Raw genomic sequence first — 27,926 nt, forward strand, 5'->3', positions numbered from 1 at the left:
AAATGGCCTCACTTCCTTTTAAATGGTATCCATGTTACCCTCATTTCTGATTTTAAAATGAATGACGAATCGGCTGTTATGCTGGCCAAATTTGCTAGAAATGTGTAGTATGTGATAAAAATGTTGGATTGATTAGTTCCAGATACATATTGGTAAAATATGAGTTAATAAAACGGTCATTATTATGTGTATTATAGTAACATATCTAAATATGACAAAGAAATTGGCTGCACTGCCAACCTCGCTAGCTGTATACACTCATCTGTTAACAATTATTCAGCAAGGTACAAGAAAGGCAAGAAAACTAAAAATACAGAGACAACTGCTCCAAGATGAAGAGAAAGAAGGGGTAGGAACATTTGTCGTTTTTGAGTGTATTTGGTTTTTACTTGTAAAATTAAGCATGTCCGCCGGGCCCCTGGTAGTAAACATAAACATCTGGACGAGTATCCCGATTCTTTAGCGTACGATGAAAAGAGAGAAAAGGCAGTTACACCTCGGATCTTCCGACTCGATTACTTAGGGACACTTTTTATCTCGAAAGCACCAATAAAAAATAATTATTACCAAACCAAAACAAAACTTATTTCAACACAAAAGCCCATTACGTCATTTGTTTATTCTTTTTTTTCATATCCTCCTGATTTATCAGCTTCATCGAAAAAATGCCAACCTCACTCATACAGAGAAAAAATGTTCCTACCTGTATCCATCTTGAGTTACCTCGTCTTATCATAGCCTTTACCCTGTATGTATTTATTATCTTGGTCGGAGTTATTTTCATGTCAGTGAGTGTTCATTCATATTGATTTGTGAGTGGTTTATTGGAATGGCTCACTTCTATTAGCTGAGAGCGTGCTAATGTGAGGTTGGTTTTCAATAGAAACTAAACAGGTAAAAACGTTAAATGACCAGAACCTGTTATTCAATTGACAGTGAACTCTGAGCGACTCAAACGAAGACGGCAGCAGAACTCAACTGATATAGTGGTAGTATGCTTACAGTAAAAGACTCGCAGTTTCACTTGAAACGAATATTTTCGTTTGAAATTGATATTTTACCGCACTGCATTTTAAACAATTTTGTTGAAAATATGAAGGCTACACAAATGCATATCGAGATTTAAAACAACATTTAGGACTATGCTATAGTCTTAAATGTTGTTAGTGGAAAAATAGAGTAAAAACTATTTTTCTGCACTAAGGAGAAAAATGTTTAAACCATCATTGCGCGTTGAGAGCACAAAACTTATAACTAAATTAGTTATGGAATTGGCGTTTCAACTTCGTCTCATCAGAATCTGACACTAACTTAGTGACAGCACTAAACTAGCGCCGACTTGATGTTAGCTCCAAAAAACGAAAACATTCTTTGTGTTTCTGGGCAAACCTCTAGTCCTCTTATTATTTAATTCATCAAATAGAGAGGGATAAGAGGAATTCCAGGAGAAATCGGCCGACCGCAAAATATGACCATCGTCGATTCGAACGAAACTTTGCGGTTGTGTTCTGTTTATTTTTAATCTCCATGATTTTCTCTGCCAATTGCAATAATTTGGTACAAAAGCAATTTTCAAAAGGGCGTGCAAGTTTCTACGTGCATTAATTTCAAATCTTTTTTGTTCGATTACTGTAGTTTATACAGCAAAACTATCTGAGAACGAGTTACAGGAAATAAATATTTCTGCGCGAAAAAAATATACACTGATGCAAATGGTGCAAATTATGTAAATTTATGTAAAAATTTAAATTACAAAAAACCCATTTTTTTATTTTTGTTTATTTCGTCGATAACAAAAATCTTCCAAAATGCGATAGCTGACGAGATATTTTGAACTTTGCTCCAACAATAACAATTAATTCGTGTAATTATGTCGTTTTTAAAAGTTATTCGCGTTACCCCATCATAAAATGTCAACAATTTAATGTTAATCGTTTTAAAGAGGTAAAAGAACCTTTTTAAGTTGAATCATGGAGAAGCTTTCAATAAAAAAGTTTTCCTAACAACAACTTTCCGTTTGACATCATGGCGATATTGAAAATTATTTGAAAGCTATACGAAAACAATTAAAATATTATTCATCCAAAGGCACTGATGAGTAAAGATGGAAATGTAAAGCGTATACAGTGAAGAATAAAAAAATGAGAATAAAGAGTGAAGAAGGAAAGTAGAGATTGAATAGTTGAGAATAAAGATTACTAAGTAAAGTATGAGGAGTAAAGAATAACAACTGATAAATAAATGGTTAAGACCGAAGAGTAGAGACCAATAGTTAAAGAAACAAAAAATTGAAATGTAAAAACTTGAATAGCGAGGAGCATGGAATGAAGAGTAAAGTTTAATAACTGAGGAATAAAGAGAGAAGATCTAAAAGTAAATAGTTGACATTGAATGATAAGAACTACATAATGTAGAGTGCGTAGTGTTTAAATACTGAAGAATTAGCTGTGAAGAATGAAGAGTAACGAATAAAAAGAAAATAGTAATAAGACAAAAATGAAAAGTACAGAGTAAACAGTTTAGAGCATATAATGAATAGCGAAGGATGTTATCGTGACTTGAGGGTCCTTGAGGTCAATTGCTTCTAAATGCTATAACCAGATCACGCAGAACTGAAATTTGTACAAAATCGCGTTTCGAAGGTTGAAGGAAAAATAAGATGGGTGAATTAAATGTAGAAGTTTTTTTTCTTCCATAGTATGACGTCAATACAAATCAATACCAACAAAGAAGGATAACTTTATGGAAAAAGGTATGCATATAGCATAGCGAATTAGGTCGGAAGCCCCTTTTTCAGTTTCAAGGCCCACCACAACACTACAAAACTACCTGCAGATCAAAATCGTTACCACTGGCGCCAGACATACAAACGTAGATCAAAAACAGTTTCGAAATACGAAATTGAGACTAAGGTCAGATCCATTTATTAAGACTCACTGTCAACTTGTCTGGTGGCTCGCCACTCGGTTATTCAACCCCTGAATGTTGTTCACCCAACTGTATACCACTACGTTGCTCAAAATCAAAACAGAAAAACCACTCGACCTGCCCCCAGAAATCTGAAAAGGATCGCAAATCTGGCCTACGACGAGCGAATGATTTGTTACCCTTTTTTGCACCGGTTCGGCGGTGAACCCCGTGGATGGCTACTCGGTTTCATCAGACAAATTCGAAAACAACACATGTTGAAAAGACCTCAATCGTTGCATCTGGTTTGTTTGGTTCGAATCTCAAGCGACAATCCTATAGTATAACTGCTGAGATGTCACGAAGTTGCCACTTGATCGTGGAAGTGGTGGGTGAATGAACTGAGAACTGGCGGGTTGTTTTTGCCTTTCTCATATAAAGAAAGGCTATGCAATCACTGTAAAAATCGACTTTTTAACCGAGGCCCGGAGGGCCGAGTGTCATACACCATTCGATTCAGTTCGTCGAGATCGGCAAATGTCTGTGTGTGTGTATGTATGTGTGTGTGTGTATGTGTGTGTGTATGTGTGTGTGTGTCATTTAAACTCACACAATTTTCTCAGAGATGGCTGAACCGATTTTCGCAAACTTAGTTTCATCTGAAAGGTATAACGCTCCCATAAGCTGCTATTGAATTTTTAGTTGATCCGACTTCCGGTTCCGGAGTTACGGGTTGAAGAGTGCGGTCACACAGCAAATTCCCATATAAACTGGTACCATCATGAAATTCAAATGATGTAAAACATATTAAAATTGATGTAACATTACTCTATTTTGGGGGTCTGGATCACTACTGGTCAATCAAAGCAGCTTTGACCACGTTGGCTACCTATGACGGTTCATGACGCCCCCATGGAACCCGCCATGTTCCTAAGCTAATATCACACCCATTCCACAACGAATTCTCTACCGATTTTTACAAACTTGATTTCAAATGAAAGATACAGTAATGCCATTGACTGCTGCTGAATTTCATTTGGTTCTGACTCTTACTTCCGGAGTTACAGGGGTGTTAGTAAGGATACACTGGAATTTCCCATATAAAACGGTACAATCGTAATACCTCAGAGGCTAAAAACTATTGAAATGGTCACCAAATTACTTCTAATCGCAGATCTAGATCACTGATTGCCAATCAAACATTCTTATATATTGTCCACTATCGACGATTCCGGAAGTCCGGAATTCCGTGCATATTCCACAATTAAAGTCACATCGGTTCATCGGTGAAGACTGAACCGATTTTCTCAAACCAAGTCTCAAATGGAAGGTAAACTATGCAGTTGAGTATTGCGTCGCCGCACCTCGTCTCAAATGGAAGGTAAACTATGCAGTTGAGTATTGCGTCGCCGCACCTCCCCCCCCCCCCCCCGCCTTGTCCTTACACCTTCCTCCTTCATCACTCCCCTCCTCTTGGACCACCCTCATGCCCGCATTTCCTTCATCCACCCCGTATACCGAAATAAGATGATGGATTTCTGACGCATCCTCCACTCCCACTCTACTAACCTCCCATTCCCTCCACGTTCAAACCCATTCCACCAACCTTTGCAAATTATAATCACATGAAGATAACATTGAACTCATGCTTATTAAGCTAATTAAATATTATTCTTTTGCCTTTCTTATATAGAAAGGTTATGCAATTGCTCCAAAAACCGACTGTCTAACCGAGGCCCGGAGGGCCGAGTCTCATATAACATTCGACTCAGTTCGCCGAGATCGCAAAATATCTGTGTGTATGTATGTGTGTATGTATGTATGTGTGTATGTGTATGTGTGTATGTATGTGTGTGTATGTGCGGATTTGTTAACAAAATGTCCACATCGGTTACTCGGAGATGGCTGAACCGATTTTTACAAACTAAGATTCAAATGAAAGGTATAATATTCCCATAGGTTGCTATTGAATTTCATTTTCAACCGACATCGTGTTCCGGATTACGATTTGAAGAGTATGGTTACAAAACAAAATTTGTTGATTTGTCCACATCGGTTTCTCGGAATTTTCTGAACCGATTTTGACAAACTTGATTTTAAATGGAAGGTCCATCAGCTGCTGTTGAATTTTGTGTGGATCCGAGTTCTGGTTCCTGAATTACAGGGTGATACGTACGATCACGCAGCAAATCTTGATTCTAATGAATTCTGCGATGAATGTAAAAAGGGGATTTTTTTTCCAAAATGTAAACACAACTGTTGAATTTGTAGATCTAGGTCACCAACAGTCATTCAAAGTCTCTTTGGCCACACTGGCCACCATCGACGGATCCGGAAGCATCCAAATTCAGAATAACGGTTATATTGGTTTCTCGAAAATGGCTAGACCGATTTGATCAACTTAGTCTCAAATGAAAGGTGTTCCGTCCCCGGAAACTGATATTAAATTCCATCTCCATCCGACTTCCGGCTCCGGAGTTACGGGTTGTGGAGTGCGATCATACAGAAAACTCCGATTCAAACCGATACCGCGATGAATGCAAAAAGGTGCTCTTATATATACTTAAGTGTAATAAGAATGAAAGACATTTCCATAATGTTATATTGTACGAACCAGCTATTAAATCATAGTTTGGAGAAATGAGAAAGGCACAATTGCACCTCTAGGTGGATTAAAACAGGTTTTTTTATTTTCATTTACTTGGGTAGTTATCGTGTTCGCTGAAGGTGTTTCCAACCTTTCAGTTGAACTTTTGATGCAGAATCCGCTGTAACAATGTATTTGTATGTATACAAAAGAGTATTGTTTTAAGATGTAAGGTAATAACATAAACTTTTTTTTTATTTCGATTATAGAGGTTTTAACCTTAAGGTCATTCGCCTCTTCGGGTTAGAAAAATCTCATATGAAAAATTTCTAACCCTATGTGCGGGGTCGGGACTCGAACCCAGGTGCGCTGCGTACAAGGCAATCGATTTACCAATACGCTACGCCCACCCCCTAATAACATAAACTTTTTGCTACATATTGTTAGTGAAATGCAGTAAATTGTAAGTTACGGGAAAAACTTAAATAATGCAATATGTGCACCTATTTATTGATATATTTGTTTCTTCATAAGTTCTGCGTGATCCGGTTATACCTACCATCTAGAAGCGGTAGACCTAATTGATCTTCAAGTCAATGGTATTCGCTATACCTATTATACTCTCAATTATTTACTCTCTACTATTCATTATTTTCTCCTCATTATATAGTTTTCTTCATTCTTCACAGCGTATTCTTCAGTACTCGTACATTACTCCCCACTCTATACTTTCAAGTCTTAACTGTTTCTTATTCAGCTCGTACTTTCTTCTCTTTACACTTCTGTCGTTATGTTTTGTTCTTCTGGCATTATTTTCTTATCCCTTTGTTATATACTCTCCAGTGTACAATCTTTTTCTTCATTCTTCACTCTTTATTATTTAGTATTTACTCTTTAATCCGTATTCTTTACACATCACACACTAACCCAGCCCAAACTTGTTCAGTAATTTCTTTTGACGATTTGCTCAGTAAAGTGATATTTTTAAGGAGCTGTGAGCAAATTGTTTAAAAATTCGCGGAATAGTTTTCATTTTTTAGCGATTTTCAGTAAGTTTTCGTATAATTTACTGACTCCCGCAATATTTTTCACTGAATTTATCAGCTCTTCTGTTTTTTTCGGTACATAAACATTATTCAGTAAAATACTGACTGATTGTTCGGCAAAATTGTACCAACGTTACCGAACCTCGTCAAAAACTTACAAAACAGGTACAGCAAAGCATCTGCCAAGTCGCCATTTTCCGAGGAAACTGCTGACTGACCAGTGTTTTTTGACGTTTGGATAGAACGGATTGCGGAGAGTTCGGTATCAAATTGTTTTACTGAATTGATTACCGAACGGTTTGCTGTTCAAAACCCCAGCAAAATTTTACTGTACCCAGTAATTTAAATTAAGTGTGCAGTACTATGTTGAAGTCTAGCTTTTGCGACCGCCATTGTTTGCTACTCCGATATTGATATGGACGAGCTGGAATAACACAGAGAATCCATCAAATCATAATGCATGGGAGCTACAAATCACCCTACAACTTTTGGTAATCGCAGCATGAAAGGAAATCAATGGTACTACGATACATGCTATTCCTAGTGGCCGTATATACTACTGCGCACTCCAGAAGTGTCAAGGAAGTAGGGAGTAGGGTTTCTAGTACGGATCCTTTTTGGTGGGTATTGGTTCTACGGTACTGAAGCTCTCAGTACCGATAGTACCGTTAAAATAACGGTACTGGAACATTTTTGTCAAAAAAAACTAAATAACACAAGAGAAATAAAATATTAAAAAATATACTCTTATTTGTAAGGGGTCATACACAAATGATATGACTTTTTTCGGGAATATTCGACCAGCCCTCCCCTTCCCCTTCGTAGCATTTCGACTCTCCTCTTGGGAAACAACGTATCTTCTGCTACCCTCCCCCCCCCCTTTCCCTCCTATCGACAGAAAAAATATCTATCGCTTTGTTTGATTCTCACACCTAAAAATAGTGAAACTTAAACGACATGTAAATCAATGGAATGTAAAATTTTTATTCAAAATAAAGTTAAAATCGATGCACTCTATTGGAGCATAAAAAAGCATATGATTCTATATTATTTATTTTACAGCAATTTTGGAATAAAAATACATGAATATGCATTGATTTTACGAAAACCATTTGCAGCCACAAAAGATAACCTAGTGATCGCGGTAGCAAAGTTTCCCCTAACAAAAGAAAACAAATCGTTTCAAAACTATACGAAAACAACCAAAATATTATTAAAACATAGGGTTTGATGATTAAACTATTTATCACTATAAGACGGAGAGAAATTACGAATATCATTAACATAACTCGACATGTCAAATTCGAATGCAAATTCGGGCCCAAGAATGAAATATCACGATAACGTGCATATAAAATACTAAAATCATAACTAAGGTCCAGAAATCATGAACATAAATTACATTACTCGTGACTAAAATATCAAAAAGCGTGGCTAAGATCCTGAAACCATGAACACAATTCACTCTCTTGTGACTAAAATATCACATTAACGTGAATAGAAAGCTAACAGTTTGGCCGTAAACAGCTTCGTCTTTCTAAGTACAGTGGTATAATGATATCAACTGAATATGCAATTTTAAAATCAAAACAAACAATTGATGATTGGAATATAATAAACATAAAACAGTTACTACTAAATATCGAAGATATATCCCAAGTAGCACTTGTAACAAGCAACGTCAGCGATTAGTTGCATAAGCAAAGCTTTTACACGTGTGCTTGGTTGCTAAATCAGCTCATATACTTTTATGTAACGAATTATGGTGCTGAAACTGCTAGTCAACAACCGATGTTGCTCGGGATAATAATAGCTATCTGTTATCTTTTTCTGATATAGAAGTACTGGTTGTGTTTCCCACATTTCCACGATGCAATCACCGTTACGAATATCTGTAAAGAAATACATCCAGTTTTTAAATGTAACGAGTTCCATCTATCCGTATTACGACATGATACTTTCGATACACTTAGTACGCGCGTACAGTACCTTGATAACCAGAAGGGCGGACACAGCAATTTTTGAAATCGATATCCACTGTGTTGAATCGAATTGTGTTGCGTCACTTATGTTGCAACAAACGTTCACAACCACTAGAATAAAAATAACGGCTACTTGATCGACTGTTTTCTATCGATTTCTTTGTTTATAGCACTGGTTAGGGCACAGATAGAATGAAATGAATGAAATGATGAAATTTACTGTATATTATGGAGAACAAAAAATAAGAATTGCTCTCTAAACCAAATGGGGTTAAGTTAAATTCATAGTTTTATGGGAATGCTTAATATTGTAACTTCTACTAAAATAACTAATTCAAATTGTTAACATTGTCACAAAAAATCACATGATACTTTTAAAAATAATCGGATCGAAAATTGTGTGTAACGCCCATATAACGATTTTTGTTTATTTGTTGTATCAACACCAACAGACCCCTTGGCCCCAAGTGTTACAGTTACTAGTTACAGTTAAGGATAGACAAAAACTTATTTTTAATCGTATTTCTAGTCCAGTGGAAGTCGAATCCTGTGACAAATCTATTGAAAACTCGCTGATGTCTGGTCACAGCGCTGTTGCGACCGTAGTTGGTTCTCCTAAAAAGGTAGTCGCTGAAAAGAGTTAGGACGTAGTATTCGAATGCGGGCTTGAATATTTAGGCGTTCTAGAATTGTAGAGCTGCACACTCTGGCAGAGACAGTGGCGGATTCAGGGTGAGGGTCTTGGGGGTCCGGACCCTCTCCGAAAATTTTCAACTTGCTGAGAAAATTTAAATTAGTTTAAATTTTATAGAAGTTTCAAACTCAAAATTATTTCAGCCCAAATTTGATAGCCAAAACCGATTTTCATTAAATGAGGTTTTGACACATAACGCATCAAACAATGTTCATTTTAAAATCAAAATTTCGGACCCCTCCCGAAATTTTTTTCTGGATCCGCTCCTGGGCGGAGAGTAAGTCGAGGGGCGAAGCGTATGAAGCGGCGTTTGACAGCCTCGATTCTGTCCATCCCATTCTGGTAGTACGGATTCCAAACAGCAAAACAATATTCTTACGTTGAGCGGACGAACGCACAATAGGGGAGACTGAGGAGACTTGATCCCCGGGGAGACTTGATCCCATCATTGTAACTCAAAGGCGGATCAGAATACATTAATCGAATATACTAGAAAGTTGCGCAGTTTTATCTAAACATAAGTTTCTTTAACACAAAAAAATAAATATGACATGTGTTACTGAATTTTTACCGATTCAAAGAAAAAAATCTCGGAAGAACTGAAGAAGATTTATTTTCTAAATTTTCAAACTTTTATACAATTGATAAAGTCACCCACTACATACTATATTTTTGCATGCAGAATTACAGGAGAATGTTAATTATATGAATACTTATGCTGAATTTGCTGAAATAGATGCTATGGGTTCACTTGATCCCTTCAAATTTGTGGAGATTTGATCCCCTTCGCCATGCTTCATACACACCACTGAAAATAACCAAATTCACACCAGCACAATTGAAGTCATTGTTGCCATAAAATAACAAAAAAATACTGTCAAAAATGAACGCTTCATCGTACAGAAACTTAACTGTAATTGTTTACTACAGTATACGTAGCAACCATGCATCCCACATTTGACGTTCCTCAACCATAATAACGACATTGCTCAGAGATTTGGGGAACTCGTAAAAAAAATCTTGTGAGAGATGCGTAATATGTAGTAACAAAAATAGTAATATGTAATCACAACAATTTAATCAATACCACAATACATAAAATTGAATGGGGTTAGGTACCTATTTTTGTCCTATTAGGGAGAATACCACATTATTTCATTATTAGTTTTATTATTTCAGCTTCTTTGCTTTGTTATTAGGAGCCATTTTTTATTTCGATTATAGAGGTTTTAGCCTTAAGGTCATTCGCCTCTTATTAAGAGCCAATATAATAACAAAATTGTCTTGAGGATGGTGAAAATCTTCTGTTTGAGCGCAGCAAAAACTCTAATCGAGTACCCCAATTATCGCAACACCATTTGAGCCAATGCGTTGAGCAAAGATGGCAGAAGCTGCTCTAACCAAAGGCTTCAGATGGGTAGGATGATAATAGAAAAAGGGTAAAAATAGACTTATTACCCTACATGCTCTTTTAAACAGTATAATATTTCCATGTAATTTTTTTTTATAATTATCAGTCAACCCTAGTAACAATATAAAACTACAAAAAATACATAGTTTTTGTATCATTCCACGGAGTTGGATTGAAAAATAAAAAAGGGGATCAAGTCTCCTCAGTCTCCCCTAAAGCACCGTGTAATCACGGAACTAGTTTCGGATTCTGATCACAGTAGGCGTACGCGTCGATCACGGATATTTGTCAATTTTTTCAACGACAAAATCGAAACGTATTTTTTTAAATTTTCCTTTTATTATGGTGTATTTGCTTCATTTGTGTCGAGAAAAGATTGTGCAAAATTAGTCTTGCTGATTAACAATATCTAAAGAAATTAAATTTCAACGCGGATCATTCGGAAGACGTGACAGGTTGTCTCGTAGACGGGGGATGCTACGCGTTTTGTAAATCCTTTGTGTGTGAAAAATAAAGTGTTCTATGGGCCGAATCTGGTATCCAGTAAACAGATAAGTGCCCTTTTATACTGAGAAGAAGGCTCTGACCAAAGGTGAACGCAATTTCTTAATATGTCACGTTTTTTGGCAAAAAAAGTTCTTGGTACTGCAATTCTCGGCTGAAAGCTGCTATATTCTTGCACATTTGAATCTGTTGCGTTTAGCTCCGTACTAATATATTAAGCTTAGTGAAAACGTCAGCATCGGTATTGGTTTGTTAGTGGTTTGCAGTCAGACCAGCCACCCGGATTATCATCGATGCCTTCTTCGTCAACTTCATCTGAGATTTATTATTGTTGCGGTATCCCATCTAAGTGGAATGCTCGGAAAAAGTGCCATAACGGTGGCTCCGGAAGCCTGCACCTGTTATAGACCAGCCAAGTGAATTTGGTGAGATCAATCCAATTTATAATTTATATTTTTTATCCATTTAGTTGAATATTATATAAATTAGTCAAACCCACATCCCATTTTCCTTCCCTACTAACCGATTCTAACATCCGTAATGCCTATGGAGATTGCGGGGGTTTTCCGCATCTTTTTAACCGTTATGTGTCCGACGCGGTAACGGGGTACCTTTTTAGGTTTCAATTAATGAAATTCCCATGTTTTATTTATAGCTGGAAATTGAAACATTGTGACATCTTAGAACTTCACCAAGTCAAGTTTTTGGGTTAATAACATTGTTGATATAGTAAGGGGGAAGTGAGGAGGGGCTTCTGATTTTTTTAACTACGTAACTGAAATGCCAATAACTAAGATAATTTACAACAGATTTTGATACTATTGGGTGTTTTGGATTCGGGAACTCATCCACTTTTAGACTTGGTAAAAATGAATCGGGTTACTTCATTCGGTTCCCGGGAATCCGGATTTCCGGAAGCATGTTCCAGTGTTGGGATACAATTTGTGAATTTCAATGGAATACTGGCAATATGGGTAGGTATTAAAATTTTGGATTTGATTTTGGAACCATTTGGTGACTTGACCCCGGAACGGACATTTCGGAGCATGTTCCCGTGGGGCCGTGAGTGGCCATTCCATTCCAATTCCATTTTTAGAATTGCCATAGGGTCCCGTAACAATAAATGACAGACTTTCGAGACAATTTGAAGAGTTTTGATAATCATATTGCTAGGACATTATTAAAATTTACTTTTTCATTTTTTATTTAGACTATGTTAGTCACATGTTCTTTTTTAAACTTTAAACGACATTCAATTAGCTGGAGATTACTGGGTAGGAAAAGTTATGAAAATTAGAGCCATGGTACTCAAGTGAGAGCAAGTATGTGAAGTATACAGATCGGAAAACTAGAAGGGGCAGGGTCATTAGAACAGACTTAATATCTTACGGGCTTAACTTTTGTCTTCTGCTGATGAGGGTCGAGCTAAGGCAGCATAACTACGAATCACTCGAGTTCAATAGCATGCCAAGTCTAGTTTTCCGATCTGTATACTTCACATCCTTGCTCTCACTTGAGTATTATGGCTAGGGTTGCCACCTCCGGTGAGGCCTTCATCCGGAGATTTTTGCTGACCTGGGATATGTTTTTATAGAAGCACGAGTATACGTTGAAATTAGACCTACCTGCTGAGTTTGAATGAGACAAGTATACACTCTTTCATTTTTTTGTAGCTCGTTGATGCATCAATTACCAAAATTGACTCACATCCACCGTTTATAGCTTTGTTTTAGCAAAGCATAATGCACACCACTGTTTTGAGCATTTCTCATTAAGCTGTAAAATTTTCGCGTTTCTAAACCGTTTTGATGATATATATATATATATATATATATATATATATATATATATATATATATATATATATATATATATATATATATATATATATATATATATATATATATATATATATATATATATATATATATATATATATATATATATATATATATATATATATATATATATATATATATATATATATATATATATATATATATATATATATATATATATATATATATATATATATATATATATAGGTGTCTTCAACTCCCCGGCTAACGACGAAAAATCCAAAAGCACCGACCACTCTCGCTGTGGAGGACAAGACAGACAAGGTTTGCCCTCTGCTAACAGGAGAAGTAGACAGGAAAACGGCAACGTCTGGGAAGCACGCTGCGATGTCTTCCGGAATTGTTGCTGGGCGCCAATTCGGTTATACATCATCACAGTCGCTAGGAAAAGTTGCAACAAAGGACGAAGCTTTTATCTCTGGTCAACAGTTAATGGCCGCTGTAGGTGCCGCCAGTGTTAACGCCAGAAGAACTCGTTTTAGTTCAGTTTTGTTGTTGTTGTTGGAGACGAACCGCTGCGATCAGTATTTAGATCTATTGTGCTATTCAGTTCAGTTAAAATTATTCATCGCCTCACTAGAACCGGAGAAAATGGTGTAAATCCCGCAGGCCCGGAGATCGTCTCCAAAAACCGGAGTCTCCGGGTCAAACCCGGAGGGGTGACAAACCTAACAATGGCACTAATTTTCATAACTTTCCCTACCCTGTAATCTCTAGCTAATTGAATGTCGTTAAAATGTAAAAAAGAAAATGTGACTAACATAGTGAAAATAAAAAAGGAAAAAAGAAAAAGGAACTGATGCAAATCCATCGGCAGCTGTGGGTGGCCGCTGTAGACACAGCCACCACCTTACACAATGTAGCAAACCCGCTACGACTGTAAGCGCAGTGACAATAGTCTAATAAAAATCTATCCCGGCATTCGAAAGGCAAACAGCAGATGAACAGCAGCAATCATCATACAAATTTTACAACGGCAGGAAATGAATTTCGAACGTGAGATCACTCTCAGCTTATCACTAAATATCCTGCTGTGATCGTGTAAAACTCTTCAGTTTAAAACTAGCCTTAATTGAAAGTAGTACTAAACAAATACAGGTAGCCAAACAAAATTCTTAAATTTGAGGACTTGGTATCAGATCGGGGAACAAATTCAATTGTTGAAGTTGCGTGCCAAGTAAGCAGCTAATTACTGAACCATACCTGGACCTGAGTCGTTTTCGTACAGTGTTTCGTAGGACATGGAATGGCGGTGGTGGTAGTGTTTGTGTTTACATTCGCAGTTTGTCTACCGGCATCACATACAAACACATCGAAGAGGCCTCCGACGACAAGGAAAGGGAAATTAAATAGCATATGAAATAGGTAGCTGCCTATTAATGCAGTCAAGAAAACAAAAAAGTCGATCGTCGAGACCCGATGAATTGCGACCCGACGACTCAACGCAGTCTCGAGGTTCGCTGGTAGGACGTACTACCGTGTGTCGGTTTATTTGTTACGCGAAATCCGCGCTCTGGTGCAATGTCAGGTTCGGTACGCGATTGCTCGACTTGTAACAGGGAAGGAAGTATTCACCGGTTATGATTAATAGAGTTTGAGGGCAAGTGCCGTGCACTGTTGCATGGAAAGGAAATGACGGCTGGGGCGGTATTCGGTAAGCGATGGAGGTGAACGCTTTTGGAATAGTCGATCGTACAGTATAGATTATGTCATTTTCCGGGATCAAGTTTAGAAGGTGGTTCAATTACTTTATGAACCGGATGTGATTAGTTTCTAATGGCTTGAGTCATTAATCCTCTAGTACGAGGATTGTTGTGTCTAGGCTGGCTGTCTCTCGGAAGTTGATTATAGAGAAAACCTTTCCTTGCCATGGTAACGATCGTTTAGTTATAGCACTTATATATTCCTATATATTCATATTAATATATGACTAACATTGACTCGATTGTTGTCGATAATGAATAGCACTTCAATGATCTCACAGCGAAGGTTGTAACTGTGATGCTGTTGGGATTGAGTTCCAGGGTTCATAAAATTCTAGCTGCATCCAATCACCTATCAAAATTCTAATAACATTTTTGTGAATTTCCAACGGAAATCAGATTAGAAATATGGGTTAAATGAAAGTAATCATATGAAAAAGAACCCAAAGGCCGGATTCGAACCTGCAACCTTTGGCTCTCCGATCTAATGGGTTAATAACATTATGATATCCCTGGGCTATTATCTTCCATGGAGAACACATCGCATTGGCGACCGTGACACTCGCCCGTCTCTAAAACGAGACCACACAAGTTATATGCCGCAACAAGTACATTATACGTCAAAATATCCTACTTATACAAATAATAATAATAAAAATAAAACAATAATCACAACGATTAGATACCCTGCTTTTTTAAATTCGTGGCAATTAGTATTGCATTATCAAAAGCAATAACTGCATAATACTTCCAAAAAAAATAAGTTTTTTCACTTTGTTCAGATCTCAATTCACGCCGACTAAAGCCCATTCAAACCGCATGTCAAGCATTCAACAGCCAATGTAGACAATTTCGACGTCGTTGCAGCTTGCAACTGTTTCCAGCCATCGCACCATTATTTGCTGGCCGAGAGTTGCGTAGTAGATAGCGTGGCTGGACGGAATCGATATAAATCGAACACACGTAAATTTACGTAATTTACGTTGTACTTGTTTGTTTTGACTTTGCCGTTCGCACCACAGCAGCGGTGGAAGTGGTAGTGCTGTTGGATGTGAGGACCAGTACCGTCCAACTACGCTGTGTGGTCACAAAATTGGACGATGGAGAAGACAAAATCTTCTAGAATCTTACAAAAGTTGAAATTCTTGTTTCTAATGGGATCGATGCAAGCAATGATTTGCATCGTATAGTAGCAGTAACACATGATCAATTTAATTAAACGGAAAACTTCTAGAAGAAAAAACCGGAGCCGGGCAAAGTAGCACTCGCATCGGAAAGGTCAGAGCACTTGAGAGCAGCGAACGCGCCACTATAGTGCACTCACAGCTGCTTCAAGGATATCCAGTATGTGTTTCGCAAAAGATTAAAACGTGCGGTACGGAGTGCACTCGAATGGAATGCTGGACTTACAGACTACCACCATGGCTGGGACCTACTTCGGCTGAACTGGGGATAACGATGCGCGTCGCTCTGATGCAATTAATGGAATTTCTCCAAAGGCCGATGACAATGACTATCGGGTAGGGTAATTTATTCAGTGCATGCTGCTGCTGATGCTGTTTGGCATTGATCGACTGGCTGCTGGGCTGAATGCGAATGACCTTCACGTTGAGATCATGTGTTTTGCGTGATTTTTGTTGTTGGTATTGTAGTGTCTATGCAGTGCATTCAGAAGTGCCTCTGGGCGAGGCATTCGAGTTTTTGTTGGTTTATTGTTTCGGTCTGACTGAATTTTGTAGGTTTTATTGAAGTTTTTTGCTATCGGGTTAATCACCTTTTCGAGAAGTTAATACTACATGATCGTATCATTTCCGTATTGAATGGATCGTTCATAGCCAATTGCTTCATCAGAATGTAATCTACACGTAGAAAAAAATAGTAAGAATGAACAAATTTTGGTTTAAATTAACAATTGTCCTGTTTGATATAGTGATAAACAAGATTCAGGTTTGATTCAATCAAATTTATTGTTATGCTTAAAAATCCCAAATGAAGACATGTCGTCTATCAATACTTCTCTGTCTTTTTCTGAAAATTGAAAACTTTATCATGCTCTATAAAGGATATGGCAAATATTGCTCAGACAGACAGATATAAAAGATATGTATAGAAAGAATAGCTCATGTTAAAAAGAATATCCACCGAATGTTTAGACCAATAATAATAAATAATGTATATACAAGAATAAATAAACCATATTCAGTATTAGACAACCAAATCGTATTCGTTAATAATTAGGTCGTATCTATGTATTACTCCATTACGGTTATTCAGTCAAAGAGAATCGGCATTTTTGTAAATTTTACTTTCGGCCAACGAACTTTTGAACCAAAACTAGTCAGTCAAAAGACATTTGACAAAATATCATTCGGCCAAACGGCATTCGTTCAAACGGCATTCGACCAATATTATTTACTTATTCCAGTTTGTTAGTAACCGAAATTTTCAAGTTTTGGGTCTAATTTTGGATCTCAAAGAAGATACTCGAGAAAAGAGGTTATTTGCATTCGTTTCGCTTTAAACTTGCCTATCCCTGGAAAGTGAAGAGCACATGATCACACGCTTCATAATTCCTGTACACTCGCAAGTCTAAAAATAGAAGAAACTGTTATTGCGTAATTAAGAAGCATTTTCTCACAACGACTTTAAGAGTGCTTCTAAATTTCCTAGCATTTTCCTGTCGTAAATATAATTTTCTTATGCAATATTAATATAAAATATCATTTCGAAGCACTATGCTCTTAAGCGAGATTTTCCGAAATATTTTATTTTTTTTTCAACAAAAATATCTAGTAGTGAAAATGCGCCCTTTTAATGTGTTACTCACAAATACCAAACGTAAAAAAAACATAACACATTTAAAATTTAATTAAATAAAAAAGGTTTAAAATATAATTGCATTGTGGATAAAATAACAATAAAGGATTTTATAACAAAAGCTTGAAACACATTTCAAAAATCTTTTAGTTTTTAATTTTAATTTTATGTTTTTTTCTGTAAATAATTTAATTATAGAATGTATTTCAAAATGTTAATTCAAAATGCTCATGAAAAATTGTCCTTCAAAATGCAAATGTTTTTAAGCTATTTTATACTTTCTTTCGACATATTGTGTTACTTTCATAAGTTATTCAGGTTTGTTCATCAAAACTAATATGTTTTTCAAAATAGACATTCTCGTCAATACTCAGTTCCCAGATCTGGGATAATTTGTGAACGACTGTCTCGCATATCCTTGCTTCAATAAAAATACAGAACTGTAACGTAACAGATTCTGGCTGTAACGTGACAGATCATTGAGAATACTCCATAAAATCGATAAAAAAGTTTTTCTTCGGGACAACTATATTTCAAACTCTTCTTTGTTTTCCAAGCTTCAACTAAAAACTGTGTGCATGCAAATTTGGGGGCCAACGGAGCAGACTTTTTCAATTTAGTCGGGCAACCTCCAAACTCACTGCGAAAATTGTGTAACGTGACAGGCGTAAAATGTCAAAACCGTTCATGATACTAAAAAAACTTTCTATAGAAAAAAATGTGCGTATTAGTGACCTTAATAAAGTGCCATTGTGATAGAATGTGATTTTATCGTTTTTGCAGACTTGTCCTATGAAATATGCGTAAAGTTGTAACGTGACAGACAGAAGCTTTGACCATATACACATGATCGCAACATTCAACATAACATGAATTGGCAAATTCTTTATTTTAATTCGGAAAACATATTGACATCTTCACTTCCAATAAAATTATTCCCAATGTGACCAAATTGAACGCGAACAATGTCGTCTGATGAAAGCGGACGTGCTTGAAAAGATTAAATCAATCAATTTTTAATTTTTAGAAGAATGACTTTCTGGGAAATAGTGCATTCTGAGGGATGGAATTCTGGGGATTGGAACATTCTGGGAATAGCTTTCTAAGAAATATTACATTCTGGGGGGAGGCATTCTGGGGAATGGTTTTCGGGGGTATCCAGGAAATATGTCTATTATTCGGTATATTTGCCGCATAAGGAATCATAACCTTCTGATGATATCAAAAGGGTTACATCATACAGTGGCAGAAATGAGCTACGCCTCATAATCGGCAACGATGCAGATCATATATCAATTTGAGAGGTACTGCAATTGATGGAATACTTAAGTAGCACAAATCTGCACATACTCTATGTAGGAAATCGCCCATCATTTGCACGATCTTGCGGGGAAGAGATGCTAGATATAACTCACTGCTCTGACGGTATTGTGCATGAGTTGGAAATCTGGCTGGTACCTAACGAGCTCGAACCGTCGTTATCTGATCATAAGTACATCGTCTTTGATCATTTAAACATCTAGATGTAGCACTCTCTTGCGGTTCTACTTGTAATAATTCAATTTTGAATAAGTGGTAGCACAAAATTGGATTTGGTTGATGCGTGCAGATCATTCGCTTCGATCCTTTTCGGATTTTCGGTGAATATTGAGTTCCTTCCCACAACATAAGGTGCGAATACTGACAGTTGCGAGAAGCGTGCTCCTTCTAATCGCTTATTTTTATTTATTGATCTAAAATGTGCTTTAGGATGTTAAAAATGAAATCCCAAAAAATGGAGTACGAAAACAATATATGAATGTTCAAATTTTCAATTCTGCCGTAATATCTCTTATGTATACCAGGAGTGTACTGAAAACTTTAACCACAGACAAGCAGACGTAACACGAGATGAATTTTCATCACCCATAGAAAAAAAAAAACTGTCGATTTGTCTTATGAAAAATCCATCTCTTCGTTTCCGCACGCACGCGAGAACCAAGAAGAAGCGAAAGGAAGGTGAGACCATTTGTAACATTTATTAGTGTTAGTTTTATACTTATATGTTCCAGTAACAGGAGAAACTGGAAATACTTCGGAACAAACAGTGAGAAAATCGTTCCAGTACTCTCTTCTTCTCTTTTTTTTCTTCTGGTAGCAAACCGGAGTAAAAAGGAGCAAGTATGTTTTGCTCCTGTATGCTCTGGAGCAACTTCCATGTACTGGAACAAACCTATAAACATCTGGACGACCATCCTGATACTTTGGAGCACGATGAAAGGAGAGAGAAAAGGCCAAGCTTCACCTCGGATCTTCCGATTTGAATACTTAGGGGACACTTTTTATCTCGTTTACCGATTAGAAATAGTTGATTGAATTGAAATAAAACTTATGGCAACAGAAAAGCCCTTATGGCAACAGAAAAAGTCATTTGTTTACGTTTTTCTTTTTCATATCCTGTTTTATTGGTTTTATCGAAGAAAAATGATAACCGCACTTATAATTACGACGAAAATGCGGCCAACTGTTCCGTCTTACCCAAAATCGCTACAGCCATTTTCATCCCATGCAACCTAAAAACCAACAAAATGGGCCGGAAACGTGAAATGTATTCCTGTACCCAAGGCAGGAGTTGTTCAAAATCATTGCATAGTCTCCCGCTCGATGCCGATCGGTGAGCAGATTCATTTGTGATTGTACGCAATGGACTCTATTTTGTCGATTCCCGGAGCCGATGGAAAACATCAACGTTGGCGTTAGCGTATATTAGTTGATACAGTACACTAGATTAGGATTATCGCTGGTGTTCTCATTGTTTTCGCTTCGAAGCATGTTTGTTTTGTTTTCGGTATATATCTGTCAAAGTATCGCACGTGTCTCTGGTAAAAGTCTTTGGTCCACATTCTGGTACACGCAGAAAAATTTGGCTTGTTTGCAACAACAAACTGTTTAGTTGAGGTTCAAATTGGTAAAAAGCAGAGTTTGCATAATTTTCATTTCTGTCTCTTTTATACTGCTGTGTTGTTTATACATTCAAGAACGAAAATATGTAATGCATTTACAGCAGAAAAAACGAGAGACAGATAAATGTTGTGAAATTTGCTATGAATCAAATTTCTATGTGGCATACTATTATAATTTTGATTCACGTCACATGAATTTCAATAGCTTTCACATGACATTTGCGTGACAGATAATTTTATGACAAATAAAAAATCATGTTTGAAATCAATAGATTCGATATAGCGATTTTCCCGGTATAAATTTTTGACTGTTATTGTTATGAAATGAAAGAGTTTGTATATGCCGCACAAATAAATGGCCTGTGTTAAGCCAAAGAGGACCAAGCGCCATTTTGAGGTACTTTATCTAAAATCGCTTTAACATCCAATGTAACACCAGAAACTCTAATATCTATTATGTTTTGGGAGCTCAAATAGCAAACGAAAGCAAGCAAGTATTCTTTGACTTTCTACGTAAATGGTAAGTTATCGAATAATGAATTTTGGTACGAAAAATGCACGAAAAAAATTATGGCGCTTAGCTCGGTTTGGCTTAACGCAGGCCAAATGGAAGGTTATCAAAATCCAATATAGATTTAGACAATTTGTGCATTCTAATTAATGAAAATACACCAGCCAAGAATGGCCAATGTTTTACTGGCGAAAAGATACAAAAATAAGTAGTCGTTATAAACCAACGATAGAAGAATTTTTTTTTGCTTTTTTCTATTTGTCCCATTTGACAGGTATTTGTCCCATTTGAATTAAAACAATAATGTTCCTATCACTGGTGCCAGAGACAATCATTATCTAGTTTTCTGTACCTACTGATATATTCAATGATCCGTTTGAACAAAACAGGCGGTAAAACATCGTGGAATTATTATGAATGATAATAACTGCATATATTTATGTTGCGTCAAGATGCAGTTCCGTATGAGTTTAGCACATCGAGCAGAAGGGACCATTCATAAATTACGTAACGCAAAAAATGCCCAAAATTGATTCCCCCCTTCCCCATGTAACAAATGGTCAAAAATTTCTCTATCCCACTCCCTCATTACGTAACAAATTCTTTAAAAAATATATCTTTAAAAACATGTTACGTAACGTTCTAGCTTACTCCTTTCTCCCATATGTCACAACTTGCCACAATTTGTAATATCTCCTCCTACGTAATTTATGAATGGTCCCAAATTTGCACTCAAGATAAAAGTAAATCTTTCGTTTAAAGGGAAACTAGTGTCTCGGACTCGTATGCAGAATCATCGTTTTTGCCTATTTGGAAACACTGTGCATCGTGGGGATTACAGTGTTGCCACAGTTAAATCTGCACCGAAACTTTTCAGCAAAACTGGTTTTGCTAAGAGTTCAGCTTTGCAATTTTTGTTTTGCTGATTTTTAGTAAAGCCCATTATTTTGACGTAAATCAGCAAATGTATAGAATTTGATTGTTGAAACAATCAGTGAAAGAATGGCAATTTTGCTGATTTCCAGCAAATCAAACCGACAGTTCAGCAAATTTTTACAGTTTTGAATTGCTGGAAATTCAGCGAAATATTTTTTGCTGAAAGTATTGCTGATATTTCAGCAAGGCAAAATTCAGATATTCGGCAATCAAAATTTAGTGTGCATCGCAGGGTTAAATTATTTTACCTTGCTGTCATGTAAAAAAATTTCTACCAATCCGTACTTCTTCACAAAAATCTGTAATCTGTACCGTTCAGAATCTGTACCCTAAATGCTTTAAAAATCGGTACCATTCTAGATAAATCTGTACTTGTGGCATCACTGAGTGGGGAACCATCGGTTTAGAGATAAATAAAATTGAACTCTCCCACAGCTTACCTGATGAACCTTCATCTACGGAAGACATGGAACGGAAGACATGGAAAATGAAATCATTGATGCGAATGTGATTCATATTGATATTGTGAGAAAACTTTAGGGATTATGTCCCCGCGATCTAGATCCAATGATGACCTCGATAGCACAGTCAACTTTTTAAAAATATACTACTAAGCCTTGTGCTGACAAGAGTAAACGTAAACGCAGTTTGGAAAATAAAATAAAGTGTATCTGATGTCTACGGGGTTTTAAAAGAACGAGGCTAAAGAAGAGTAAACAAAGACAAAAATCACTGATACGAGCAATGAACAACAAGAATTGATTTCGTCGCAAGAAAAAAAAAATAGTGTTGCTTAATTTTCCGTAATAATAAATGATAATGATGGGCTGTACAAGTGCAGTTCTGCGCTCTTTAAAATGCAATCATTATCTTATCGAAAATTAAAGTACGGAAAAAGACGATTTTTCAATTTCGCTTTTTATATTTGACAAGTGCAAAAATGTTTCCACATTTTATTTATCATCTTGCATTTGACAAGCGGAGCGAGTATTCTTACCAGGACGGTTAAAAAATATTTATTTGCCATGGTTGCCATTATCACATTTTGTGCAATGTGTTCAACAGATGTCGCTAGTGTATTATGGGCGATGATTCTTTTTAGAATTTGCTTCAATCTTTTATATCGGTTTGTCTGTGCTTTAACTGCGCTTTTCTCGAAATAATTTTCTTGAACTGGTCGGAAATGTAATTCGTCGCTTGCTATTGTCATTAGGAATCAGCAGAACTTTTGGCTCTTTGTCAAAAATTTTGGGGATATATTGGATTCCTTCCAAAAACCATCATCCTTCGATGAAATTACCCGAAAGAATATCTTTTTGTACTCTACAGTGGTGTAACCCCTTAAAATGGTGAAAAATTGATAAAAAATCAAAGAAATGAAAGCACAATCACAGAGGTACTCTCTCGAACAATGCTTCGGTATAGAGTCTTCTAGTCTCAAAACTTATCGATTGCAGGCAAGTTTGGAGAAAAGTCACTTTCCGATTGCGCTGGGGGATGGTCTGTTACATGATCTTCACAGGTGGCTCTCTTCAATCCTTCCTAACTCTTTTATGCCCTGTTTCATTGGGTTTGGCTTAGGAATGGTGTGTGGTTCATCCTATTGAAAATCATTTTTACAGGGTAATAGGGTTACCACTCTTGGTGAGGTTTTCACCCGGAAATTTTTACTGACCTAGGATAGGTTTTCATAGAATCACTTTGAACCTATCTGACCTATCCGCTGAGTTTAAATTAGACAAGTATAAACTCTTTCTTTCTTTCAAGCATGATGCACACCACTACTTTGAGCTTTTCTTATTAGCTGTAAATTTATCGCGTTCGTAAACCGTATTGTCCACTTAGATAGGTGTGAAATTTCACTTCCCTGGCTAACGACAAAAATCCAAATGCACCGGCCACTCACGCTGTGGAGGAGCAGCCGAACAACCATTGCTCTCTGCCACAGCTAAGTACCGTGAAGCAGGCAGGAAAGCGGTAGCATCTGTGGAGCACACTGAGGTGTCTTCCGAAATTTTTGCTGGACACAAACTATTCGGTTACTCGTCATTACAGTCGCTAGGAAGGTTCCAACAAAGTAGCAAATCTTTTCTACCTGGCCAACAGTTAAGGTCCGCTTCTGGAGCAGTAAACATTAACACCGGAGGAACTAATTTGAACATATTGAGTTAAAATTATTCATCGTATCACTATACTCGGAGAAATAGATGCAAAACGCTGTCTTGTACGCAGCGCACCTGGGTTCGAGTCTCGACCGCGCACATAGGATTAGAAATTTTTCATAAGAGATTTTTCTAACCCGAAGCGACGAATGACCTTAAGGTTAAAACCCCTATAATCGAAATAAAAAAAGATCCAAAACCCGGAGACAATGAGATCCTCTCCAAAAACTGGAGGGGTAGCAACCCAACAGGGTAATGATGCTAAACAATTATCAGAAAGCGGTACATCATGGGGATCAATATTCGGAAAGGGGTACATGAAACGGAAAAGGTTGAAAACCACTGCCTTACACGTTCAATATTTTTGTATATAAACAGTATTGACGATATAGTTACAATATTTCAATCCCATTTGAAATCCACATGGTCAATGCAACTTTTTTCCATTACAATACTTTTGTCAATACAATCTAGTATTGTCAAAAATAATGAACGTGTTAGGGCCGCTATTGATGAAGATAGTTATGGTATAAGGGGCACCTTGAAAATACTGATCATGTAGAAATCAAATGACATATTGAAACAGTTATGTCAATATTTTTAGTGACAATAGCAATTTTAGCACTGCCTGAATCCAGTCCAATATCAGTTTTTTCACTTCGTATTATCAAGAGCACCCTCGATGTCAATAGAAGTGTAAGCTTATATTTCCATGCCCGTGCTTTAGTTATTTTGCTTGTACGTAGCCACGAAGGAGACAGTAAAGAAATAACGTTAAATGCTGGTTGAAATATACCGGATATTGTTACTTAGAAAAAAAGTCCAGATGTTTCACAAACGGTTTAAGTTTTACTGTAAAAGTCTGCATGAATACATCATTTAAGAGTAGTAGTAATGAAAAAAAATAATCAAAATATGCCGATGATGTTATGAAATCGTTATCTTGTAAATAAAGCGATTGTGCAAGCTGAATATTTGTAGTTGAAGCCAACAACTAAAAATTCGTCTTGTTTTTAAAGGCGCTCAAACACAAAAGCCATATTTAAAATTTATGCACCGCAATCGATATTGGCGAGACTTGTATGGTAGAGTAAGCGAAGAACCATACAACCTCAGTCTGTGAAAACATGAAAGCGACTATAACGGTTCAGTTTTTTTGCTATTGCTGGTAAAATTTTGAGTTGATTGATTATATCACGATAAGGATAATCAAGAAATGATTAAAGCCTATGCGCCTGAGCGTAAAACATCTTAACAAGATCTTTAGTACAAGAGTGTTTGTCAATAGAAGCAAATTTTAGCCTTTAAAAGTTTTGCAATGAAATAAGCAATGGAACAAACATCTATAAAATATTAATTTTGCGGCACGTATAATTTTCCCCCGCATTTGTTTTTATACTGCTAAACTGTCTATGATCGCAAATCAGTCCTATAAAGATAGGTACTCCCATGGAAAACGGGGCAAATGCGCTCATGGGCCGTAAATGTGTTACCTCACGCCCGTAGGTAGGCTAGTCCCTGCACATTTTTAATGAATTTCTAAAAACTATTAGCTATTATAAATTACAGTACGTGCTGTACCGCTACTTGCGTGGAACCAACACACCGTGTTGTTCTAGTTCAAGTAAGGACCACCCCATCGTCACCAAACGGTAACTAGAAAAAAAGAAAACATTTGCAACAACACACCCGTGGACCAAATGAAAGGGAAAGCAGTCGGAAAGTGTTTTACCAACAAGACTTACGATGGCAGAAATATGCATCAAAGCAGGCGTCGTCTTCTTGCCGCCGTCGAGTGGGCCAGTCTATTGCCGTTACTGCACACTCTTGATTCGCAACTCCTTGGGAACAGAAAACCTTGCGTCAACTGGTTCCTCGTCAGCCTGCTTCTCGGTGGTGCCTGTTGTGTGTCGCTTTTGTAGAAACTGTACGGTTGCACTGTCCGCTACACAAAAATCACTTTCGACTTATGATCACACTCGCTAGATATGTGGTAATGGAAAAGATATTTCGTTATCAGGAAGGGGAAGTACCTGATTGACAGGTCACGGTTTCTCTGTGTTGATACTTCTTTTGATGGTGGGGTTGAAATGCACTTTTCCAAAATGGCACGATTTCTCACTTATGAGTCAAACTTCCCTGGCTTCAATTTGTTGCTGAGCTTAAAACACTATCTTTCACTTCCTCAATCAGTCACTAATTAGCTATTTTTAAGCCGTTACCGTTGGTATTCGTTCAAGTAAACAATATTTCCTGTATAATCAGCTAAAAATCCGGATTGGCACGTGAAGTGGTCACTTCAATCTCAACCGACCCATGAAAAAAAACTAGCCTGACAGAAAATTATTATTTATCTCTTTCAACTTTTACAATAGCAACGGCTCAGAAAAAGCAAAAAAATATGCAAACTTAAACGCGATAGCCGAACCGAATCACACGTTACACACTTTGGACAAATTTCCGAATCAGTAACTAGATTGAACTAGACATTCGCGGCGATCGAAACCAAAAGCATCTTCGCATCGTCATCGGTTATAATGCTCAGTTGGTGTGTGGTGTGCAATCAACAGCTGTAATAATCTTCATTTGTTGGAACCGATCGATTGACCAATCTTTGACTGTACGGATTCGGATTGCCTTGCCTATGAATATGATTGATGGATAAATCGGTTGCACGCGCGTGCACTCACTTTGCACCGAAAATCGAAGCCGACTGTGCGCGATGCACGTGCTCACTCACTAGCAGTTTGTTGGGGACTAACGCGATCGCACCCGATCTCGGGCCGTTTTCTTTCGACGGTTTTTCGCTGCTTACCGACTGCAACCAACACTACTACTGCTGCTGCCACCCACTGCCGTGCTTGCTGGGTACGACGACGACGACGACAACTTCTTGAAGACCTGCTTTTACGATTATATTTGATAAACGATCAGCTTTTTGCTTTGGGATCGGGAAGGTAAACCGTATGATAATTCTGTTGTGATGCTTTGATCTATTGATTGGTCTTGCTTGTGTGTGGACAGCGAACTTTGAACATAATCGAGAATTTGCATGATTTATGCAAGATATTTGGGTTTGGCATAATAGAGCCAGGATTGAAAAGATTTCTCGTAGTTGAATTTGATGTTTATGTCAGAATATTGATTACGTCAGCAGTTTTAACTGGGTTCTATTTTGATTTGGCAATAGAACCTGCGATTCCCAATTTGTTTTGGACTGGTTTAACATATGCATAGCAGCAATTTTTTGCTCGAGAAAACTTGAAAACCGCTTGAATTTGATATCTTTGGCTGAAAGAAACATGTTTTTACGTGGTATACCTGGAATCTGGAAGCCGAATAAATTATCAAGGATCAAGGACCCACGAATTAAATCTCGATTGTTCTACCTTATGGTATTTTGAAGCGAATAGCGAATTGGGAGCGGTACAAAGTTTATACTTTCAATGATCTTTAAAATATTGCTGTCTCTGAAACAGTAATATAAAATTTAAATGTTTCAATAGTTGCACGGAAAAAAAGTTTCCAAAATCGTGAATAAAGTGCCATGAATTCGGGAACAATCACGTTTTACATTTCTTATAAAAGACATGTATAGAATTCGCTCAAACTTACAAGATTTTTCCGAGGCCCGGAGAACCGAGTCTTATATACCAATCGACTCAGCTCGACGATTTGGGACAATGTCTGTGTGTGTGTGTGTATGTTACGGGCAAACTCTCATTCGTGTTTCTCAGCAATGGCTGAACCGATCTTTTCCAAACCAATTTTAAATCAAAAGCCTATTAGCTAGTCAGAACGCTATTAATTTGTTTTTGATTCTGATGTTTAGTATCCAGTTTATTTGATAGGCACAAATGCGTTA

General features: G+C 37.0%; 1 protein-coding gene across 5 annotated transcripts in view; it reads right to left on the reverse strand.

Annotated features, from left to right (window-relative positions):
* The window catches only part of LOC131689650 (pancreatic triacylglycerol lipase-like), a 51,352-nt gene extending 24,541 nt beyond the window's left edge, over nucleotides 1-26,811 (reverse strand). The window contains exons 1-2 of one of the 5 annotated variants that reach the window (XM_058974889.1): nucleotides 26,752-26,811; nucleotides 25,807-26,393 (exon numbers count right to left, since the gene is read on the reverse strand). The gene's annotated coding sequence lies outside the window, so the exon portion shown is untranslated. Of the gene's footprint in view, nucleotides 1-25,806 lie in introns of all 5 variants that reach the window. The other 4 variants (XM_058974892.1, XM_058974890.1, XM_058974891.1 and 1 more) reach the window with 4 other exon arrangements.
* Nucleotides 26,812-27,926: the final 1,115 nt, after the last annotated feature.

Source organism: Topomyia yanbarensis, chromosome 3, assembly GCF_030247195.1.
Source record: "Topomyia yanbarensis strain Yona2022 chromosome 3, ASM3024719v1, whole genome shotgun sequence".
In the NCBI taxonomy this organism is placed as follows: domain Eukaryota; kingdom Metazoa; phylum Arthropoda; class Insecta; order Diptera; family Culicidae; genus Topomyia; species Topomyia yanbarensis.